This window comes from Leopardus geoffroyi, chromosome B2, assembly GCF_018350155.1.
Source record: "Leopardus geoffroyi isolate Oge1 chromosome B2, O.geoffroyi_Oge1_pat1.0, whole genome shotgun sequence".
Taxonomy (NCBI): domain Eukaryota; kingdom Metazoa; phylum Chordata; class Mammalia; order Carnivora; family Felidae; genus Leopardus; species Leopardus geoffroyi.
Genome location: NC_059332.1, coordinates 29,771,966 through 29,779,303, shown reverse-complemented (window position 1 = coordinate 29,779,303; position 7,338 = coordinate 29,771,966). Strand labels below are relative to the sequence as shown.

The 7,338-nt window shown below is 43.0% G+C and overlaps 1 pseudogene; it reads right to left on the bottom strand.

Annotated features, from left to right (window-relative positions):
* Positions 1–1,276: 1,276 nt before the first annotated feature.
* Positions 1,277–3,318, bottom strand: LOC123609882 (annotated as a pseudogene).
* Positions 3,319–7,338: the final 4,020 nt, after the last annotated feature.

The following is a 7,338-nucleotide window of genomic DNA, read 5'->3' as shown; positions in this document are numbered from 1 at the left end:
AACCTGGAGCAAGAGTGTCTGGCTTTTCATCCTGATCTCGTAATTAAAAATCCACTTGTTTGTGTAACAGTGAAGTCAAAGAGGTCCTCCCTCTACTGGTGAATACTGAATGTGACTCATGTGTGTGTCAAGTACATATGGAAGCTATTATTCCCCTTTTCCTCTTGTCAGCCATCCATCAGAATGTTCAAATTTCACAGTGTTTTTGGTGGAATTAAACATGAACACCTCAACTGAATAAAGCATTATTTTTTACTTAAATCACACTTCCAAACGGATCCCAAGCTGTGGGTTTGCCTCTTGGGGTCAATGCACAGTGGCATCAATGAATTAATGGGGCTTTAATGACCTGCATGAGCTGGCTAGTCATGTAAGCCACCACTTGTTAAAGATTTCAACAGGAACTTAATCCTTAGGTCGGTATGGCCAAAAAGGACCAGCCCTTTCCCATTCAGCAGAAGTCAAACATTGAAGGCTTAGGTTTTTAACCAAAAGTCAGTAAGAGCAAACCACAAGGCTGGTGTGGAGTCTTCTTATCTTCCCTGTAGAAGCAATGGCAGAGGCATAAAAATACATAAAGACCCCATTTTGAGAGCTCTTACCAATTGTCTCTCTGATATTTTGTAGCCCATGTTCATAAAACCTACCCAAACCTGGTTTTAAAAAATCTTTTGCAGAATTTCAGAGTGGGTAGCAATCAACACAAAATAATATCATTTTTGAGATGAGTGGGCCATTCAGAATGTTTCTATTTCCTTCTCTCCTCTTACCACCAATTTCTTGTCTTTTTATGAAAATTTCCAAATTTTTACATCTATCTTTACTTAATCGTTTATACCTTGCTCTAGCTCTCACCATACCTTACTATATTTGTATTTTTATGTTCTTCCTTCTGTCTGCTTTATTTTCCTCCATACTCTTTTCTCCTTCCCTCTTTCTCTCCTTCTCCCTCTGTCTCTAACAACTTCCTCTCTCCCTTAGTTCTGTCCTTATTTTTTATGTTACCGGCTCCTCTCCTTTCTCTCCATCTCTGTCTCTCTCTGTATCTTTCCAAAGCTCTATGTAGGTTTCCTCACCTCTGACAATTTATCATGCCTCAACTCACGCCCACATCCTCCTCCTCAATACCCTCATTCCCATGTCTTTCACATTCCTGGGCGGATAGTCACCACAAAGAAGTTGAGTCCAACAAAGAATGCAACTGCCACTGTGGTGGCAGCCAGGGAAATAAGGATGATTCTGATAGGTGTCAGCAATTCAGTGGGGTTCACTGAGGTTACTGAATCTGTTCCTTCAGGACAAGTGTCTGGATGTTTAGTGGTGTAGAGCTTGCTGCTCCCAGGCCTGAAGAAATGTAGTCCTCAGGTATATCCAGGTGTTTAGTGGTGTAGTCTTCGGTGATGCCCGGGCCCTCAATGACATGATCCTCACTGGTCGCCAGGTCATCAGTGATATATTCCTCTGTGGTCCCTGGGTCTGCAGTGAAGTACTCCTTGGTGGACCCCAGGTCTGTAGTGAAATAGCACTTGGTGGCCCTCAGGTCTTTAGTGAAATAGTCATCCGTGGTCCCCAGATCTGCAGTGCTATAGTCCTTGGTGGTCCTCGGGTCTGCAGTCAGTGGTCCCTGGACCTGTAGTGGTGTAGTTCTCTGTGGTCTCTGGATCTACAGTGCCATAGTTCTCAGTGGTCTCTGGATCTATAGTGGTATAGTCCTCAGTGGTCCCTAGGTCTAATGGTAGAGTCCTCGGTGGTCTCTGAATCTACACTGGTCGAGTCCTGGGTGGCCCTCAGATCTACAGTGGTATAGCCCTTGGTGGTCTTTGGATCTACAATGGTATAGTCCTCAGTGGTCCCCAGGTCTAATGGTAGAGTCCTCGGTGTTCCCTGGGTCTACAGTGGGAGGGTCCTTGGTGATCCCCAGATCTACAGTGGTAGAGTCCCGGGTGGCCCCTGCATCTACAGAGGTGTAGTCCTCAGGGGTCACCATGTGTTCAGTAGTGTAGTCCTCAATGGTCCTCAGGTCATCACTGGTATATTTTTCTTTTGTCTGTGAGTCATCAGGGCTACCCACTGGGTCCTTAGTAGAAACATTTTGGCTTGTTCCTACTAAAAAATAATCTTTTTTAAGTGGATCTTTGATGGCCTGTCATCATCTGCTCAGCTTAATGTTTTTAATAGTTATCCTCCCATTTATATAACTGGTCCCCCCATATAATGTGGTTGGACTTATTCGAGTTAAGGATCATTTGGTATTTTGGATTTAATTCTGATAAAACATATTCCACAAGGCTTCCTCTTGTTTTATAATATGGAGTATCCAGAGCTAAGTTATAACCTTACAAGGTCTGTTCACCAGCCTTTGATTTTACTTTTTGCAGTTCTGGTCTCTTTCTGTGGAATAGTAAACCTGATTCTTCCTTAAGGTCACTCTTCCCTTGCACTCCTGCCCCCGGGGATAGTAGTTCAGCAAATTAGGTATTCTTACTCTGTGTTTGTGTGTTTTGCCTCTCATTCAGTTCTGTCTGGGGCTCTGGTAAACAAATGAGGCAGGACCTGTGATTCATACTAGAGATTAAATTCAGGTCATGGCTTGGTGTGTGATTTCTAAATCAGTTCCTGGTTCTGTTCTGATGTTGAAGTGGAAAGATTGGAGGCAGGCAAGATTCAAGGTTGCTTGGGTTGCATGAATCATGAGGGATGTGTGAGCTGATTGAGGTTGACAGCTACACTGAGCTGGGTATAAGTAGAAGGAAGACATGAAGCATCTGCACCTCCCACTGCCCCCACCTGCAGGGAATCAGAACTGGGAGTATTTATTCTTATGAATAAATGCAGCCTACATGGCATTACTTTTGGAGTTTTGGGTCTTTCTGTCCAAAAGAATTCCTCCCTATCTGCTGCTGATTCCCCAAATTCCTCTAATAAGGCTCAAATCCTTTATTTCTAAGGAGAATTGAAATAGAGAAACTTAAATAAAGTGTAAGTAATCAAAAGTAGACCATTTCCTTGAAAGAGGATGTGAGAAAGAGAATTAACAGGTCCCTGGGAGCCCTGCTTATCTGTGACAGGAGGTTGGGGGAAGATAGCAGGGTCCAGAACTTCCCAAGTTTCATTTACTTATTCCATAGCTTTGCTCACGACTGGCCCTGCCTGAGTCCCAGGATCCTTTTTCTCCACGGATCCCAACCCCTGTTTCTGCAGGCCCTGAGGAGCCTTTGCATCTTCTGCAAAGTTAATTCACTCCCCCAATTCTGAACCCCCAAGTAGAAGCAGGAGTAGCAGGAGAAGGGATGTGGCAGAGCAGTTTCTTCTTTTCATCTCGAGAGAAACCACAAGGGCTGGAAGCATTTTTTCCTCCCTCCTTCCTTCTACTCTCTCTCTCTCTTTCCTTCTCCTTAAGCCCACAGTGGCTGTGGAATTTAAATGTGCTGCTGCCAAGGGAATCCAGTACTCCTCTGTCTTCTTGCAGGGAGGAGCAGCCTGCTCCATTACTCTCTGTCAGTCAAGCTCTGATATTCTGAAGTGGCAGGGAAGAAGAGAGATGTCGCTGGTGCAAAAGGGGCTCTTGGCTCTGGCCCAGAGCCCAGAGTTCAACAGTAACGATATCAACCTTATCAGCATGGGTGGCATCACTTTCTGATGTAGAGCTCTGGATGAAAGCTGTTCTCCACACAATGTCTCAGCCCTCAGAGAGGGGCGAGGATTTCCCTTCCACAGGTGGGAGTGGTAAGGTCGAGGTGGACAAGGAAGGTATAAGCTAGGCCTCTCTTGGGGGGATAGTGCATGGTACGAGAAGAACTAGATGTCAGAGGGTGTAGAGCACCTTGGTCCTTAACAGAAAGGAGTGACATTGATGAGGGGGATGTAAACACCTGATCTCACTGTCTTAAAACCACTCTCTTCTCTCAGTCATCACACAGATCCTTTTCATTGGCTTGTCTGCAGCCCACAGATGCTGGGCTCCTGGTTCCTACTGCTTCAGTGCCCTCATGCTATCAAGATTGCCTCAATTACTAGATGAAATTAGCTCACCTCCAAAGGTTCCTTCAGGCCTGGAATAAGAATGCTCATATTCCTTCCTTCTCTGACCTGCATCCAGGATTCCACATGGCACTCACTCATTACCTTTCCTTAGGCTCCTTCCTACAATCTGTGATAGTTTCTCTCTTTCTTTGTTTTTCATGCAGAGCAATGGTCGCACATTTTATAGAATGCCCCACGATTCTGGTTTGTCTGATTTTTTTTTAATGTTTATTTATTTTTGAGGAAAAGAGAGCACAAGTGGGAGAGGGGCAGAGTGAGGGGGTACAGAGGATCGTAAGTGGGCTCTGTGCTGAGAGCAGACAACCCAATGCAGGGCTCAAACACAGAACCATGAGATCATGACCTGAACTAAAGTTGGATGCTTGACTGACTAACCCAGACGCCTCAGTTTGTCTGATTTCTTATCATTTATTTGATATCCTATGATTAAATTGGTGTTATGAATTATTGGGAGGTATACCACAAAGGTGCTGTGCCCTTCTCGGTGCCTTGTATCAGGGAGATCATGATATCAATGTGACTTATTACTGGTGATGCTAACATTGAACACTCTGTTAAGGTGGTGCCTGACAGGATCCCCACTGTAAATTTACTATTTTTCCCTTTGTAATCACTAAATATTTTGGGGGAGATGTTTTGAGACTATGCAAATATTCTTTTTTTTTTTTTTTTAAGTAGGCTCTACGTCCAACGTGGGGCTCAAACCCATGACCCTGAGGTCAAGAGTTGCATATTCTACTGACTGAGCTAACCAGCGCCCTCTTTTTTTTTTTTTTTTAAACTTTTTTTTTTTTTCAACATTTATTTACTTTTTGGGACAGAGAGAGACAGAGCATGAATGAATGGGGGAGGAACAGAGAGAGAGGGAGACACAGAATCGGAAACAGGCTCCAGGCTCTGAGCCATCAGCCCAGAGCCCGACGCGGGGCTCGAACTCACGGACCGCGAGACCGTGACCTGGCTGAAGTCGGACGCTTAACCGACTGCGCCACCCAGGGGCCCCATCCAGCGCCCTCTTTTAAAGTATTTTCTTACATCCTGTCATCACAAAATTCTCCATGATTATTTTGAATTTTTTTTTAATGTTTATTTATTTTTGAGACAGAGAGAGACAGAGCATGAACGGGGGAGGGTCAGAGAGAGGGAGACACAGAATCTGAAACAAGCTCCAGGCTCTGAGCTGTCAGCACAGAGCCCGATGCGGGCTCGAACTCACGAACTGCAAGATCATGAACTCACGAACTGTGAGATCATGACCTGAACCGAAGTCCACCGCTTAACCGACTGAGCCACCCAGGGGCCCCAACTCCATGCTTATTTTGTATATTCTCTGCCCAGGCCCTGGAATCAGCCATTTCTCCATGCAACTCTGGTTCTGTTTATTAGGGAAAAATATTTAGAAACCAAGATCTGGGCACTAGGTGTGTTCATTGTTAATTAGGAATTGCTGCTTCTTTTCTGTCACAGTAGAGCCAGGAAATAAATAAATAAATAAATAAATAAACAAATAAATGCTAACGCATACGCAAACACATACCTGTATTTATTTCTGTATTATCTATCTGCAAATATATTAAACACAAACATGAGTCCAGTTTGATACCTTTAGCTCCAGGGCGCCTGGGTGGCTCAGTCAATTAAGATACATCTAGCTCCAGTCTAGTAACACACAGTTCATTCTACCCTCCCCCCTTCCCCTATTTGTAATTTCTTTCTCTGACATTGCTTGCAATATTTACAATATTTATTTTTTTAATATTTTATTTTTAGGGGTGCCTGGGTGGCTCAGTCAGATGAGCATCTGACTTTGGCTCAGGTCATGATCTCATGGTTTGTGGGTTCAAGCCCTGTGTCGGGCTTTGTCTCCCTGTCTCTCTGCCCCTCCCCCTGTCTCTGTTTCTCTAACTCTCTCAAGAATAAATAATGAACGTTAAAAATTTTTTAAATATTTTATTTTTAAATAATGTATACACCCGACATGGTGCTCAAACTCACAACCTCAAACTCACAACTCACAATGCTTTACTGACTGAGCCAGCCAGGTGTCCCTACAATATTTCTAGTACTTATTTATTCATCCCTATTAAACAGATAGTAGTTTTGGAATTGCTAATCCACACCCATGTGAGAAGACAAATTTGTCAACTAGAGTACTGTATTTGTGCACAATTCTTTGTGTCTTTAGTCTAACAGTCAAAACACTGTTTTTCAAAGTTACTGAGGTCAGCTCCTTCCCTATCTCATTCGATATGGTTATGTGGTTCATTTGTCAGAGTCTGCATTCCACCTCTCCCCCTACACCCTGCTTGATTTGCTAAATTTCCACACAGTAAAATTTACTCTTTGTAGGGTACAATTATATGGATTTTGATAAATTATAGAGTCATGTCTTCACCACTCTGAAATATTTCCTCACCCCCCCCCCCAAACCCTTCCTATGCTGTTCCTTAATAGTCAACCCTACCTCAATTACCCTGACTCCCAGATTTTGGCAAAACAGACCTGGTTTCTGTCCCTATAATTTTGCTATTTCCAGAAAGTTGTATGAATGAAATTATATAGTCTGTAACCTTATTGGTTTTACCATAATCTATATATTATACATGGAAATAATTAGTCAAGAATAAACTATTTTGTTTTTTTTTAATGTTTATTCATTTTTGAGAGACAGAGGGAGACAGAGGATGAGCAGGGAAGGGGCAGAGAGAGGGAGACACAGAATCTGAAGCAGGCTCCAGACTCTGAGCTGTCAGCACAGAGCCTGACTCCGGGCTTGAACTCCTAAACCGTGAGATCATGACCTGAGCTGAAGTCAGACGCTCAACTGACTGAGCCACCCAGGCGCCCCAAGAATAAACTATTTTCTTGCATATGTTCTTGAATATAGTGTTTTATATGAAGATTTTTATAAATAAATATATCTTCTTGAGTATATAGTAAAACCTTGGATTGCAAGTAATTTGTTCTGTGAGTGTTCCACAAGATGAACAAATATTTCTAATAAATTTTAACTTGATAAACAAGTGACATCTTGCAATATGAGTAGTATGTAACACCGAATGTTACATGAAAACAGCTGAGTCAATGATTCTTGAGATTTGCTTTGATATACAAGATACAGATGCTTTGGATTACAAGCATGTTTCCAGAACAAATTATGCTCACAAACCAAGGTTTTATTGTATTCTTGTCTATAAAACATGTCATAAGCAACAAGATATTCTTCAGTCTCCCCTCTGCCTGTCCCCCAGTCCAGGCTCTAGCTACAGCAGGTGGGAGACATGTTGATTTTTG